At 42.7% G+C, this 17,083-nt stretch overlaps 1 non-coding gene across 1 annotated transcript; it reads left to right on the plus strand.

The window, feature by feature from the left end:
- Positions 1-2,091: 2,091 nt before the first annotated feature.
- On the plus strand, positions 2,092-2,173 carry Trnas-cga (transfer RNA serine (anticodon CGA)). Its single transcript has one exon. It is a non-coding gene; the product is annotated as a tRNA-Ser (tRNA).
- Positions 2,174-17,083: the final 14,910 nt, after the last annotated feature.

The raw sequence follows: 17,083 nt of genomic DNA on the forward strand, positions 1-17,083 counted from the left end.
TACCTGGGTTGTTACCAGCTCAGTTACCAGGGTTGTTACCAGCTCAGTTACCTGGGTTGTTACCAGCTCAGTTACCTGGGTTGCAGGTAGTAGCATTAACACTGGTTACAAACAGGGTTTTCTATTGTGTAATCCAAGTTGATTCAATTGTCTTCATATTATTTTAAATGTCACCTCACTATTCCAGTTCATGAGATCAGCATTCGTGTTAAACCAGTTTTGAGGCAGTTGTTTTGTTCATGTTAGTTTCACATCCAGCTGAACCTAGTGGCTTGAATCTTTGTGCCAGTTTAAACAAATGTTACAAGTCAAACACAACTTTTAACTCTGCATAACACTAATAGTAGCTGAATCACATTTTACAAAACATGATGCCAAATACTTTTAACCGTGTTTTTTTTTTATTCTGGCAATGGAAGACTTGTAATCATGTTTCAACTGTATGTAGTGTTGCTCTTCTATTTAAATTGTTTTTATTTCTTAAAATGTTGGTCGCGGTTATCTACTTTGTGATATTTTAATTTTCAGCTTAATTAAATTAGCTGACAAGTCTTCACATCTTCATTGTTCTTGATTTTTAAAAACAAACAAATTATTGTATCTTGCATTTATGTTTTGCATAGATTATTTGGCATAAAAAGAACTGTAGAAATATATATGGAATCACAAATAATGAGGGCTTAGACCAAACATTTGAAATGTGGGGAAATGTTCTTAAATTATTGTTAAATGTATGTATATTAAAATGAAAATAATAAATTTTATTTTACCCTGTTGAAAATCAGAGCAATAAAATGCATTTGGAAATCCCTTTCCTGAGTCTTATATGTGTTTCAAATACAAGTTGGTTAATGATGTATCCTAATCCACCAATGGTTGCAATTTTCAGTTGATTTGTCTCTACGTCTATGCCAAAGGATTTGCTGTCTTTGGCTTCCACAGCTGATTGACCAGGTTAATGGCTGAACCTGGCTCTTGATCAATACATTCAACCTGAGACCCTACACTCCTGAAAAAATACAAACAATGAAACATTTCACAGATGGAAACAAAAAGTCAAAACATAAAATTTACTTGAGCCTATTAATCTAATTTTTAAAACAAACTATAACTAATCAACAATAGAAATAATGTTAACTCAATAATACCATTCAAGTAGAGTCTAGATCTAGAAATAAATAGCATTGGCTCATAGGTTTTTTTTTAATTATTGAACCAGGGTGAATTTATTTTAACTATTGAGGGTCTGAATTATTTTGGTTATTTATTTAGTTTTACCTTAGAATAAGTAAAGTAAAATTTCCTTTTCAAAACTGACTGTCCATGGGGCAAGTGAAGTAGAGTTCACCTGTTTTTGTGACCTCGGCATACCATGTGGGCAGCACTATTCCAGGCCGTCTTTACTTTCTTTAATGTGAGTTGGGTACTCGTCAGAGCTGGGTTGACTCGGGGACGTAATAATGACTTGAACCCGGATTTGAACTAATGACTTGTGAGTTGGCAATCTAGCGCCGTAGATAGGTCAGTAGGTCTATATGAGTATAAAGTATAAACATCGTTAAATCACGTAGGTCTAGGTAGAAGTATATGTCAAATAGCAGAAGTTATGCTTTACATATAATAATAACTTTCATAAGATTAAAATGGTTTTCACTTAGTTAAATTTAAAAATATAAAAACGGTTATTTTTTTGTTCCATTCTGGCTTATCTATATTGTAGACATAGATCTACTAGAAGTCTTAATTCGACTCATTTATATAGTTTTAATAGATCGTATTTATAAAGTATAAAGGGGGAGCAGCCGTGACAGGCATTTAACAAGCAATATTATAATTACCTCCCCTACCATGAATAGATTAAGCGTTAGCGAACACGTAAAACAACTAACTATAGCTCAGAAAAGTATTAGTAGTCAAGCTTTATACATAAATAACTACATTCTGTAATAATACAAATCATAGGGATGTGGGTTTACTATGGTAGCTTTATTTCTATGGTATATGCTTTATTAAATTACTCAAGATAACACAGGCCGCCTATCGCTATGGGGGAATTGCATTATAATATTTGATGATGCCAAATTTGAGCGAGTCACGATGGCCGAGTGGTTAAGGCGTTGGACTCGAAATCCAATGGGATTTTCCCGCGCAGGTTCGAATCCTGCTCGTGACGTGTTTTTTTTAAATCCAATTATTATTATTTTAAAACGAGTTTGATCCAAATATTTATATTATATGAAAAAAAGATTTCTTTTTTAAATAGAGTGAGAATTTAGATCTAGATCCAAATATTTATATATTTATTTAATGAAAAAAAGATTTCTTTTTTAAATGAAGTGAGAATTTATATCTAGATCTAGTATGTGTTTTAATGTTAAATTACTTTTAGGCAAATATTAGGCCTACTGTAAAATTTAGAAATGTGTTGTAAGCCTAGTCTTTTTCAATTTATCACGGAATGAGATTGTATCAGGTGAAGACAAATAAATAAATAAACTTGTAATCTCGGCAATTCTGTGTTGTCTCGTATTTAATGCTGTTTTTTTTTAAAAAAAAAATAAGATGTCTATACGCTGAAAACATGAAACGGGAAGGGGGGGGGGGGGGAGAGAGATCGCACTTATTAGAAATGGGTGCACCAGAGGTATAGTCAAACGTAGGACGAGTTATGTTATTAATGTTTTATGTCAGAAGGTATTTATTTATATCGATGGAAAGCTTAAGTTTTAAGAAACCTTTAAGAAATGTTGGCATACAAGTTAATGGCGCCGCTGTCATGTAGGCTACTGGTAGCACTTCCAGTTGTCATGGGGTGTCTGCCCACGTCTGATGATTGGTCTACGGTATTTCAAGTTGGTGAGGGTCGTGGGTTCAAATACCGTGCAGTAACAGCAGAAATATGCATAATTTAGGAATATACATATAAGTATGTATTATGTATATCGAGTTTGATTTAAAACGTACATTTTTTTTAAAAATAACATATTGTCGTGTTAAAGCTGTTTGACGCTTTCCACAGCAACCAAACCTACTTGCTTATTTCTGTGTGTATTCCACGTTGTTGGTGTAGAGACATAGCTCGACTGATGAGTGTTCGGGGGGGGGGGGTGTGAGTGTCACCTCTTACTCACCCCTACCCCGCAACTCACAATCACATAAACACGCCCACACACACGTACACACACGCGCACACACACACCAACACACACACAGTGCAAAAGTTCAGATTTCCCCGGCCAGACCTAAAAATAGACACGTCTTGGCGCGTGAGTCAGCGTGCAGGTGTTTTCCCGGCGTGAGCAGGCAGTGACTCACCCCATGCTTCTAGAAACTGGTGAGGTCTCCGCAGTTTCTTGCGAAATGTAAACAGGTAAGTGACACAGGTTGAAGATTCCTTTATGGAACACACTCTGTCTTACGACACGTACTGTGTCAGTGTGTGTACTCCCACTGGTCATGTGACCTGCTGTCTTACGACAGGTACTGTGTACCGTGTGTCTATTCACACTGGTCATGTGTGTGGGGGGGGGGGGGGGGTGGCGTGGTGCGACCTGCTGTCTCACGACAGATGTACTGTGTACCGTGTGTGTACTCCCACTGGTCTTGTGTGGAGGGGGGTGGTGAGACCTGCTGTCTTACGACAGGTACTGAGTACCCTGTGTGTACTCACACTGCTCTTGTGACCTGCTGTCTTGAATCAGACTCCGGTCAACAGAGGTGTGGCATGACTTGCTCCACTGACCTTGGTCACTCACGATCAACAGCAACACAAACTCGGTCTAAATCATAACAAGAATTCATCTATATTACAGTATCATCATCGCCGTGACAAAAAAAAATCATCAACTTCATCATTACAATCACCATTACATTGGCCGATAACATCACCTAACATGAAAAAAAAAATAACCAGTAAAGCTACCCGCCCTACCTACCAAAATAAAAAACCACTACATCTACCTATCGAAATACCCGCTAATTTCATCTGGTAAAGTATTCAAGTTAGTGACAGTTAGGGGATGTTTATGAGATCACTGGTCATTCAGTTAATGTTTTACATTCTTGTGTTTCCCACTTAGTAGTTTTTGTTGGTGGTGATCATCAGACATCAATCGATAAATCGAAGTGATCTCATGGTGGAGTTATGCACTGAGTGAGAGTAGTGTGTGTGTGCGAGTGTGTGTGTGTGTTGACAGTCATGTGTAAGTGGTGGGATGGGGGGATCGCACATTAATGTATATATATGGGGGAGAGGATGATTTTGACATGGGGGTGGGGAGATTATTACAAATGACAGCAGAGATATTTCTCATAGATCTCCTCGTCGGCAGTTGAACATAGCACTTAAATCTACAGTTGACCACATTACACATCTACAGATTACATAACAATCTACAGTTGACCAGATTACATCTACAGATTACACAAGTCTACAGTTAACCACATTACATCTACAGATTACACAACACTACCCCGGGGACTGTGTTTTAAAAAACAAACCACCACGCACATTTTTCTGCTGTGACATAGGTGTTTTCCTCGCGGTGCTTTCCGCTGACTCACTTGCCCGTCCCGTGACCTCACTTTGACGTCATAAGGATTATTTTAGCCTACGCAACCAACGAACTGGTAAACAGGTATTGAAGCTACCTGCAATAATGTTGCTGACATTTTTAAAAAATCTTAAGCGTTTTATCGCTGTAAAAATCGCCAACATTATAGAAGAGCTATTGTATTGACGTTTTGTTTTGTTTAAGTTAGTTATTGGTTTAAATTCACTTTTCTTTCTAGGGTATGCTCCCTTCGCTCTAAATATAACTTTGGTCTCAATTCTGCACACAAAGCCATTTTCGCGGCGTCTCAGATTTTAAAAAATAAATGAAGTGGTTATCTACTTTCTTTCGTCCTAAACTTAATTAAGAGTCACTTAAAGATGATAAAAATGGGTCTGATCTCTTTGGCCTAGATCTCAAGTTGTAAGCACGAACAGGTAGAACGGATTACATAACAATAAATGAGTTGCGTGTTTACAGATCAGCTTGAAACTAATGTGTTTCTCAGTTGGCAAGAGGCATTGTCTCAACTCCGAGGTTGGGCCTAGTTCATACACTTTCTCCAGGGGTCTGGTTCATACACTTTCTCCAGTGGGTCTAGTTCAGGGGTTCCCAACCCCGTGCCCGCGGGCGCCATGGCGCCCGCCGAACGATTCGTATGTGCCCGCCTCTCACTATTCGACAGAGACAGAATTTTTTTCATAAACATTATTGAAAGGCTGAAGGGGATGGAAAATCGAAAGTTGAAAGGGGGGGGGGGTGCAAATCGAAAGTTTTAGGGGGGGGGGGGGTGCAAATCGAAAGTTTGAGGGGAGGGGTGCAAATCGAAAGTTTTGTCCCCGGGTGACGGGAAGGGTCGCTACGCCTCTGGAAGGAGTTTGTCGATTTAAAATAGGTGGTGCCCGCCACCCTACCGATATTTTAGAATGTGCTCTAGAGTAAAAAAAGGTTGGGAACCCCTGGTCTAGTTCATACACTTTCTCCAGTAGGAATGAACCAAACCGTTTGGTTCATTCACTTTCTCCAGTGGGTCTAGTTAATACACTTTCGCCTGTGGGTCTAGTTAATACAGTTTGATAAAAGGTTGGAATATAAACTAGTGGGTGAGGTGGGAGAAATAACGAGAAATGTACACCGGATGTTGAGGTTGGATGAGGGGGGGGGGGGTGGAGTGGTACATCGCATAGTGATCGTGTTGAGGCAGCCTGAAGTTCGATGAGGGCTAATCAAATACCACATCGATATCAATAAATAATCGATGGTTTCACCTGCTCGCTATTGACCCCGTTATTGTGGCCCGATTTGGATTGAAGTAAAAAAGAATATATGGTGTGCTATTGACATGGTATCAACTGCAACATTAAAGGATTGTTCCTATATGCTATTCATGTTCCCGTGTCATTTATGTTCCCCATGTCTCCCTCTCCCCCCCCTCTCTAGCTCCCTCCTCCCATGGTGTCCCTCCCATTGAGAACCTAGCCAGATCACTAACTCCTAAACCCACTGGACCACCACATTATTTCAATCATGACGACGTTATTTGGGGGTAATGCTGTGTTTGTTCTTGATGATCCGTATGATGTATGAAAATGATGATGTGGGTGGTGTTGTTTCTAGTTGATGATCTCTGTGATGTATGAAAATGATGTTGTGGGTGGTGTTGTTTCTAGTTGATGATCTCTGTGATGTATGAAAATGATGATGTGGGTGGTGTTGTTTCTAGTTGATGATCTCTGTGATGTATGAAAATGATGTTGTGGGTGGTGTTGTTTCTAGTTGATGATCTCTGTGATGTATGAAAATGATGTTGTGGGTGGTGTTGTTTCTAGTTGATGATCTCTGTGATGTATGAAAATGATGTTGTGGGTGGTGTTGTTTCTAGTTGATGATCTCTGTGATGTATGAAAATGATGATGTGGGTGGTGTTGTTTCTAGTTGATGATCTCTGTGATGTATGAAAATGATGTTGTGGGTGGTGTTGTTTCTAGTTGATGATCTCTGTGATGTATGAAAATGATGTTGTGGGTGGTGTTGTTTCTAGTTGATGATTTGTGTGATGTATGAAAATGATGTTGTGTGTTGTGTTGTTTCTAGTTGATGATTTGTGTGATTTATGAAAATGATGTTGTGTGTTGTGTTGTTTCTAGTTGATGATCCGTGTGATGTATGAAAATGATGTTGTGTTGTTTCTTCTTGATGATCTCTGTGATGTATGAAAATGATGTAAGTGGTGTAACTAACACAATGATCAATGTTGGAGTTGGGAGATTTGGCGTGCTGTGTGTGTGTGTGTGTGTGTGTGCGGGGGGTGGGGTGGGGGTGCTGTGAAATTTAATATGAGACTTGGGAGGGGCGTCTAAGCATTGACTAAGCAACGTCCTCATCGATCCACACCACCACACACTAAGACTTCAGGAATTTGAAGTTGCGCCTTGGGGGTGTGTGGGGTGTCACATTTTGAGACTGGCCCCGGGAGTTTAACAATGAACTTTTAATGATATGTAAACTATTGGAGGCTACGTCACATCCGGTGAGATTGCTGGATAATTGCTGTTGTGTTAGGTTTAAAACCAAACAAACCATTAACTCGCGAGCATCAGCAAGCTGCAGTAAAAAAAAGGCTGTACAATGCTCTGACTCTCACTGCTGAGGTTTCCATATTCTATAGACGGCTGGGCCCTACACATATTCATCAAACAGCAAAACGCTTTCATGCAAAGATTTCTATTTCACACGAATCGTTTACCTTCATAACTTTACCTGTGGCAAAACTTAAGGTAGAGTTAAACACATCAACATTCTCTAACGTAGATTTCCATTGAATGCTTTTGATTCTGGAAAATCGGGAATTTCCAAGTAACCTTATCTTGTAATAACATCGTTTGTAAAGTGCATTAGTCATTCTAAGTAAGGTTTTTTTTTTTTTTTTTTTTTTTTTTTTTTTTTTTTTTTTTTTTGTGGGGGATGAATGAATGCATAGAATGATCGAAGATTGAATTATTTCAACGATTATTATTATTTTTTTCAAAGACGCATCTTTATCAGACTATGAAAAAAAGGGAAAAAATGTTAATATTTCTTCAATCAAATGATTTTCCTTGCTGTAGGAACATGGTGTTTAATTAAAAGTGAAACTAGCTAAATTTAGAAAGTACTTACTGCCTGAAAAAAAAATGCAAATGTGCCTAAACTGCCATGTCTATATATGGATTTGTTGACGTTAGGGGACGCCGGTACGAGTTGTCTAGCCTATCCACTGGTTGCCGCGAAGTCAAAAAATGTCACCGCGTTCTCCGCGCAGGCAGCAGGACATAATCGTTCTACAGATAACGTAGGAGTTAAAGGGTAACTTCATACGGGCTTAGCGGCTTTCTAAGCTTTAAGTGCGAAGACCCAATAAATGTATTATTGTATCGGGGGCACGCCCACTTGTTAATTCACTAGACGGGACCATATAGCTACAAGATCTAGATCTACTTTGCTTCCTATAGTTTACTACTGTAGAGATTGTATTCGATGGCGCGGCCACTCGAGAGAGCTCGGTCGTCACCGTCAACAAACGCCACCGTGTTGTGTGCTGCGACTTGTAAAACTATCACCGGCTTTGTGCCGGCGGTGTCGAGTCAAATTGTCACCCGAGAATTCCTCCTACATGTCTAGGTAGATTTGTGTAAACATGTAGTTGTGAAATCTTTAAATCTTAAACGATATTACATAACAAGGGCTAAAAAAAGTATTTGCTTAGCTGGCTGTTTTATAATACATAAGCTTTGTCCCATTTTGAGATCAGCTTATCACAAGGGTCGTTTTCCGTCGCGGTAATTACATCAACAACATACCAGGAAAACAACGGCATCTGTGGTTTCCGGCCTTATGGTCGTCAATTTTTAGAGCTCTTTTGGCTTTCTTATTTCTTTTTCTTAAGACGACATTTAAACCTATCGAAAACAAAATTCACTCAATATTAAATGCATAGCATCAGTGAACACACTTATTTTTCCTCTTTACTTTTTGTTGCATTTTTTTTAAAGCAAATCTTTGACTGCATCATGAATTCTCTACTTACATTACATGGTGGACCTCAAGTCATTAGAGTGTGGGCCTCAAGTCATTAGAGTGTGGGCCTCAAGTCATTAGAGTGTAGGCCTCAACTCATAAGAGTGTGGGCCTCAAGTCATTAGAGTGTGGGCCACAAGTCATTAGAGTGTGGGCCTCAAGTTATAAGAGTGTGGGTGTGGGCCTCAAGTCATAAGAGTGTGGGCCTCAAGTCATTAGATTGTGGGCCTCAAGTCATTAGAGTGTGGGCCTCAAGTCATTAGAGTGTGGGTGTGGGCCTCAAGTCATAAGAGTGTGGGCCTCAAGTCATTAGAGTTTGGGCCTCAAGTCATTAGAGTGTTGGCCTCAAGTCATTAGAGTGTTGGCCTCGAGTCATAAGAGTGTGGGCCTTAAGTCATAAGAGTGTGGGTGTGGGCCTCAAGTCATTAGAGTGTGGGCCACAAGTCATTAGAGTGTGGGCCTTAAGTCATAAGAGTGTGGGCCTCAAGTCATTAGAGTGTGGGCCTCAAGTCATAAGAGTGTGGGTGTGGGCCTCAAGTCATTAGAATGTGGGCCTCAAGTCATTAGATTGTGGGCCTCAAGTCATTAGAGTGTGGGCCTCAAGTCATTAGAGTGTGGGCCTCAAGTCATTAGAGTGTGGGCCTCAAGTCATTAGAGTGTGGGTGTGGGCCTCAAGTCATTAGAGTGTGGGCCTTAAGTCATAAGAGTGTGGGCCTCGTCATAAGAGTGTGGGTGTGGGCCTCAAGTCATTAGAGTGTGGGCCTTAAGTCATAAGAGTGTGGGCCTCAAGTCATTAGAGTGTGGGCCTTAAGTCATAAGAGTGTGGGCCTCAAGTCATAAGAGTGTGGGTGTGGGCCTCAAGTCATTAGAGTGTGGGCCTCAAGTCATAAGAGTGTGGGTGTGAGCCTCAAGTCATTAGAGTGTGGGCCTCAAGTCATTAGAGTGTGGGTCTCAAGTCATTAGAGTGTGGGTGTGGGCCTCAAGTCATTAGAGTGTGGGGCTCAAGTCATTAGATTGTGGGTGTGGGCCTTAAGTCATTAGAGTGTGGACCTCAAGTCATTAGAGTGTGGGCCTCAAGTCATTAGAGTGTGGGCCTCAAGTCATTAGAGTGTGGGCCTCAAGTCATTAGAGTGTGGGCCTCAAGTCATTAGAGTGTGGGCCTTAAGTCATTAGAGTGTGGGCCTCAAGTCATTAGAGTGTGGGCCTTAAGTCATTAGAGTGTGGGCCTCAAGTCATTAGAGTGTGGGCCTCAAGTCATTAGAGTGTGGGCCTCAAGTCATTAGAGTGTGGGGCTCAAGTCATTAGAGTGTGGGGCTCAAGTCATTAGAGTGTGGGCCTCAAGTCATTAGAGTGTGGGCCTTAAGTCATTAGAGTGTGGACTTCAAGTCATTAAAGTGTGGGCATCAAGTCATTAGAGTGTGGGAATCAAGTCATTAGAGTGGGGGTGTGGGCCTCAAGTCATTAGAGTGTGGGCCTCAAGTCATTAGAGTGTGGGCCTCAAGTCATTAGAGTGTGGGCCTCAAGTCATTAGAGTGTGGGTGTGAGCCTCAAGTCATTAGAGTGTGGGCCTCAAGTCATTAGAGTGTGGGTGTGGGCCTCAAGTCATTAGAGTGTGGGCCTTAAGTCATTAGAGTGTGGGCCTCAAGTCATTAGAGTGGGGGCCTTAAGTCATTAGAGTGTGGGCCTCAAGTCATTAGAGTGTGGGCGTGGGCATCAAGTCATTAGAGTGTGGGTGTGGGCCTTAAGTCATTAGAGTGGGGGCCTCAAGTCATTAGTGTGGGTGTGGGCCTTAAGTCATTAGAGTGTGGGGCTCAAGTCATTAGATTGTGGGTGTGGGCCTTAAGTCATTAGAGTGTGGACCTCAAGTCATTAGAGTGTGGGCCTCAAGTCATTAGAGTGTGGGCCTCAAGTCATTAGAGTGTGGGCCTCAAGTCATTAGAGTGTGGGCCTCAAGTCATTAGAGTGTGGGCCTTAAGTCATTAGAGTGTGGGCCTCAAGTCATTAGAGTGTGGGCCTCAAGTCATTAGAGTGTGGGCCTCAAGTCATTAGAGTGTGGGCCTCAAGTCATTAGAGTGTGGGCCTCAAGTCATTAGAGTGTGGGCCTTAAGTCATTAGAGTGTGGGCCTCAAGTCATTAGAGTGTGGGCCTCAAGTCATTAGAGTGTGGGCCTCAAGTTATTAGAGTGTGGGCCTTAAGTCATTAGAGTGTGGGCCTCAAGTCATTAGAGTGTGGGCCTCAAGTCATTAGAGTGTGGGCCTCAAGTCATTAGAGTGTGGGCCTCAAGTCATTAGAGTGTGGGCCTCAAGTCATTAGAGTGTGGGCCTTAAGTCATTAGAGTGTGGGCCTCAAGTCATTAGAGTGTGGGCCTTAAGTCATTAGAGTGTGGGCCTCAAGTCATTAGAGTGTGGGCCTCAAGTCATTAGAGTGTGGGCCTCAAGTCATTAGAGTGTGGGGCTCAAGTCATTAGAGTGTGGGGCTCAAGTCGTTAGAGTGTGGGCCTCAAGTCATTAGAGTGTGGGCCTTAAGTCATTAGAGTGTGGACTTCAAGTCATTAAAGTGTGGGAATCAAGTCATTAGAGTGGGGGTGTGGGCCTCAAGTCATTAGAGTGTGGGCCTCAAGTCATTAGAGTGTGGGCCTCAAGTCATTAGAGTGTGGGCCTCAAGTCATTAGAGTGTGGGTGTGAGCCTCAAGTCATTAGAGTGTGGGCCTCAAGTCATTAGAGTGTGGGTGTGGGCCTCAAGTCATTAGAGTGTGGGCCTCAAGTCATTAGAGTGTGGGCCTTAAGTCATTAGAGTGGGGGCCTCAAGTCATTAGAGTGTGGGTGTGGGCCTTAAGTCATTAGAGTGTGGGCCTCAAGTCATTAGAGTGTGGGCCTCAAGTCATTAGAGTGTGGGCCTCAAGTCATTAGAGTGTGGGTGTGGGCCTCAAGTCATTAGAGTGTGGGCCTTAAGTCATAAGAGTGTGGGCCTCGTCATAAGAGTGTGGGTGTGGGCCTCAAGTCATTAGAGTGTGGGCCTTAAGTCATAAGAGTGTGGGCCTCAAGTCATTAGAGTGTGGGCCTTAAGTCATAAGAGTGTGGGCCTCAAGTCATAAGAGTGTGGGTGTGGGCCTCAAGTCATTAGAGTGTGGGCCTCAAGTCATAAGAGTGTGGGTGTGAGCCTCAAGTCATTAGAGTGTGGGCCTCAAGTCATTAGAGTGTGGGTCTCAAGTCATTAGAGTGTGGGTGTGGGCCTCAAGTCATTAGAGTGTGGGGCTCAAGTCATTAGATTGTGGGTGTGGGCCTTAAGTCATTAGAGTGTGGACCTCAAGTCATTAGAGTGTGGGCCTCAAGTCATTAGAGTGTGGGCCTCAAGTCATTAGAGTGTGGGCCTCAAGTCATTAGAGTGTGGGCCTCAAGTCATTAGAGTGTGGGCCTTAAGTCATTAGAGTGTGGGCCTCAAGTCATTAGAGTGTGGGCCTTAAGTCATTAGAGTGTGGGCCTCAAGTCATTAGAGTGTGGGCCTCAAGTCATTAGAGTGTGGGCCTCAAGTCATTAGAGTGTGGGGCTCAAGTCATTAGAGTGTGGGGCTCAAGTCATTAGAGTGTGGGCCTCAAGTCATTAGAGTGTGGGCCTTAAGTCATTAGAGTGTGGGCCTCAAGTCATAAGAGTGTGGGTGTGGGCCTCAAGTCATTAGAGTGTGGGCCTCAAGTCATAAGAGTGTGGGTGTGAGCCTCAAGTCATTAGAGTGTGGGCCTCAAGTCATTAGAGTGTGGGTCTCAAGTCATTAGAGTGTGGGTGTGGGCCTCAAGTCATTAGAGTGTGGGGCTCAAGTCATTAGATTGTGGGTGTGGGCCTTAAGTCATTAGAGTGTGGACCTCAAGTCATTAGAGTGTGGGCCTCAAGTCATTAGAGTGTGGGCCTCAAGTCATTAGAGTGTGGGCCTCAAGTCATTAGAGTGTGGGCCTCAAGTCATTAGAGTGTGGGCCTTAAGTCATTAGAGTGTGGGCCTCAAGTCATTAGAGTGTGGGCCTTAAGTCATTAGAGTGTGGGCCTCAAGTCATTAGAGTGTGGGCCTCAAGTCATTAGAGTGTGGGCCTCAAGTCATTAGAGTGTGGGGCTCAAGTCATTAGAGTGTGGGGCTCAAGTCATTAGAGTGTGGGCCTCAAGTCATTAGAGTGTGGGCCTTAAGTCATTAGAGTGTGGACTTCAAGTCATTAAAGTGTGGGCATCAAGTCATTAGAGTGTGGGAATCAAGTCATTAGAGTGGGGGTGTGGGCCTCAAGTCATTAGAGTGTGGGCCTCAAGTCATTAGAGTGTGGGCCTCAAGTCATTAGAGTGTGGGCCTCAAGTCATTAGAGTGTGGGTGTGAGCCTCAAGTCATTAGAGTGTGGGCCTCAAGTCATTAGAGTGTGGGTGTGGGCCTCAAGTCATTAGAGTGTGGGCCTTAAGTCATTAGAGTGTGGGCCTCAAGTCATTAGAGTGGGGGCCTTAAGTCATTAGAGTGTGGGCCTCAAGTCATTAGAGTGTGGGCGTGGGCATCAAGTCATTAGAGTGTGGGTGTGGGCCTTAAGTCATTAGAGTGGGGGCCTCAAGTCATTAGTGTGGGTGTGGGCCTTAAGTCATTAGAGTGTGGGGCTCAAGTCATTAGATTGTGGGTGTGGGCCTTAAGTCATTAGAGTGTGGACCTCAAGTCATTAGAGTGTGGGCCTCAAGTCATTAGAGTGTGGGCCTCAAGTCATTAGAGTGTGGGCCTCAAGTCATTAGAGTGTGGGCCTCAAGTCATTAGAGTGTGGGCCTTAAGTCATTAGAGTGTGGGCCTCAAGTCATTAGAGTGTGGGCCTCAAGTCATTAGAGTGTGGGCCTCAAGTCATTAGAGTGTGGGCCTCAAGTCATTAGAGTGTGGGCCTCAAGTCATTAGAGTGTGGGCCTTAAGTCATTAGAGTGTGGGCCTCAAGTCATTAGAGTGTGGGCCTCAAGTCATTAGAGTGTGGGCCTCAAGTTATTAGAGTGTGGGCCTTAAGTCATTAGAGTGTGGGCCTCAAGTCATTAGAGTGTGGGCCTCAAGTCATTAGAGTGTGGGCCTCAAGTCATTAGAGTGTGGGCCTCAAGTCATTAGAGTGTGGGCCTCAAGTCATTAGAGTGTGGGCCTTAAGTCATTAGAGTGTGGGCCTCAAGTCATTAGAGTGTGGGCCTTAAGTCATTAGAGTGTGGGCCTCAAGTCATTAGAGTGTGGGCCTCAAGTCATTAGAGTGTGGGCCTCAAGTCATTAGAGTGTGGGGCTCAAGTCATTAGAGTGTGGGGCTCAAGTCGTTAGAGTGTGGGCCTCAAGTCATTAGAGTGTGGGCCTTAAGTCATTAGAGTGTGGACTTCAAGTCATTAAAGTGTGGGAATCAAGTCATTAGAGTGGGGGTGTGGGCCTCAAGTCATTAGAGTGTGGGCCTCAAGTCATTAGAGTGTGGGCCTCAAGTCATTAGAGTGTGGGCCTCAAGTCATTAGAGTGTGGGTGTGAGCCTCAAGTCATTAGAGTGTGGGCCTCAAGTCATTAGAGTGTGGGTGTGGGCCTCAAGTCATTAGAGTGTGGGCCTCAAGTCATTAGAGTGTGGGCCTTAAGTCATTAGAGTGGGGGCCTCAAGTCATTAGAGTGTGGGTGTGGGCCTTAAGTCATTAGAGTGTGGGGCTCAAGTCATTAGATTGTGGGTGTGGGCCTTAAGTCATTAGAGTGTGGACCTCAAGTCATTAGAGTGTGGGCCTCAAGTCATTAGAGTGTGGGCCTCAAGTCATTAGAGTGTGGGCCTCAAGTCATTAGAGTGTGGGCCTCAAGTCATTAGAGTGTGCGCCTTAAGTCATTAGAGTGTGGGCCTCAAGTCATTAGAGTGTGGGCCTTAAGTCATTAGAGTGTGGGCCTCAAGTCATTAGAGTGTGGGCCTCAAGTCATTAGAGTGTGGGGCTCAAGTCATTAGAGTGTGGGGCTCAAGTCATTAGAGTGTGGGCCTCAAGTCATTAGAGTGTGGGCCTCAAGTCATTAGAGTGTGGGCCTCAAGTCATTAGAGTGTGGGCCTTAAGTCATTAGAGTGTGGGCCTCAAGTCATTAGAGTGTGGGCCTTAAGTCATTAGAGTGTGGGCCTCAAGTCATTAGAGTGTGGGCCTCAAGTCATTAGAGTGTGGGCCTCAAGTCATTAGGGTGTGGGCCTCAAGTCATTAGAGTGTGGGCCTTAAGTCATTAGAGTGTGGGCCTCAAGTCATTAGAGTGTGGGGCTCAAGTCATTAGAGTGTGGGCCTTAAGTCATTAGAGTGTGGGCCTCAAGTCATTAGAGTGTGGGCCTTAAGTCATTAGAGTGTGGGCCTCAAGTCATTAGAGTGTGGGCCTCAAGTCATTAGAGTGTGGGCCTCAAGTCATTAGGGTGTGGGCCTCAAGTCATTAGAGTGTGGGCCTTAAGTCATTAGAGTGTGGGCCTCAAGTCATTAGAGTGTGGGCCTCAAGTCATTAGAGTGTGGGCCTTAAGTCATTAGAGTGTGGGCCTCAAGTCATTAGAGTGTGGGCCTTAAGTCATTAGAGTGTGGGCCTCAAGTCATTAGAGTGTGGGCCTCAAGTCATTAGAGTGTGGGCCTCAAGTCATTAGGGTGTGGGCCTCAAGTCATTCGAGTGTGGGCTAAAAGCCATTAATGTGTAACCACCAATCAATTAGAGTGTGGTGTCTATGGTGTCTGTTCTAGTGTTACACATGGAAAATGACTAAGTTAAATAACACATCATCCTTCCCTCCCACAACCACCTCAGTTTACCTGCTTGATATCAGTTAGACATTTGGAAAGGGAAGACACAGACAGTAATCTATATTATAGGTAGTGTGTCAGTCAGTCAGTCATCGCTATAGAATCTAGAAACATAAAAGTAAACAACAACACATGCCGTGCTTTTACCTGCATCGCAGTGTCTCATTATAAGTAACTAGCCGTCCCGGCCACCCCCAGGCCCTGTACTGGCCTGTGTGAAAAACCTATCTGTAAAGGACAATGACATGTGTGTTTAGTAATCAGCATATACCCGGAATAGCCCACCCTAACCACAACCAACTAAAACCATAACACAAAAAATACGCAACCATAACACACACGTAATCACAAATACAAACACAAACGAAAACACAAACGAAAACACAAACCTATCCACAATTACTTTTACATTACTTTTTTAAAAACTTATTTCTTTGGTATCCGCGGTTCCCGGTCACATACAGAATTGAACTTTATATTTAAAATGGGGTAGGGTCTATTTATGTAAGGACTTCAATTTTTTTTTATCCTCGGCAAAGTTTTTTTCTTTTCCGTAACGTCAACAAAAGAACGTGAAGAAAATTTTAAATACACGCACATTGCAAAAAATATATTTCAATGTCAAATCATATTTTTGCTCTTATATTCATAGAAATTTTTTTATAAATTTTTAATAATACTAGGGTCCTAATTAATTCAACATTTTAATAATTTTAACTCACGCCAAATGTTGCCACTAAAGGAAAAAATGTTAATGCACATTCCCTTGAGAGCATTATTGTTGGAATACACGGCCGCTTATTTCATAAAGCCATTTGAGAAAGCGTGCATTTTGTTTGTTTGAGTTTGTGTTGTGTTGTTTTTGTGTTTGCGTTAACGTTTATGTTTGTGTTTGGGTGTTGCGTTTGCGTTAGAGTTAGTGTTTTTTTGTGTTTGTATTTACGCTTATTAAGTTTGTGTTTGTGCTTGTTGTTTGTTGTTTGTTTGCGTTTGAGTTTGTGTTCCGTTGTGTTTGTGTTTGCGTTTGTGTTGGCGTGTTACGTTAACGTTTGAGTTTGTGTTTTTGTGTGTTTGTTTATGCGTTTGTGTTTACGTTTTGAGTTTGCGTTTGTGTTTGTGTTTTCGTTTGAGTTTCTTTGTATTTCTTAATTATTTGCGTTGCGTTGCGTTTGTGTTTTTGTTTGCATTTGTGTTTTCTTTAGTGTATATTTGCATTTTGTGTTTTTGTGTTTGGGTTTGTGTTTTCTTTTTTGTTTTATTTTGTTCTGTTCCCAAGTTGGCACATTTAAAAAGATTCACAGTGGCGGAGCACGGTTAGTGTAATTATAGCCATAGACACATGCAGTGATGTCAGACAAGCAGTCAGGAGACACAGACAATGATATCAGACGATTGTAGTCAGCAGACAATGGATGCTGTTGATGGATTACATGTTTTTAAGGTGTGGTGTAGACGACATTTCGATCAACAGACCATCTATCTTGTCAGCAAAGAAGGACAGGAGCCGACATCATCACAACTCTACCCACTACCGCAACACAAGTGTAGAGTCAGTCTTCAGAGTCTAAACGTACAAGTGTAGAAGTCAGTCCCAACATACTAGTGTAGGTGTACTCCCAACATACAAGTGTAGGAGTCAGCTCTAACATAGAAGTGTAGGAGTCAGCCCTAACGTACAATTGTAGGAGTCAGTCCCAACATACAAGTGTAGGAGTCAGT

The sequence above is a fragment of the Physella acuta genome, unplaced genomic scaffold, assembly GCF_028476545.2.
Source record: "Physella acuta isolate Inbredline_101_S28 unplaced genomic scaffold, ASM2847654v3 ptg000622l, whole genome shotgun sequence".
Taxonomy (NCBI): Eukaryota; Metazoa; Mollusca; class Gastropoda; family Physidae; genus Physella; species Physella acuta.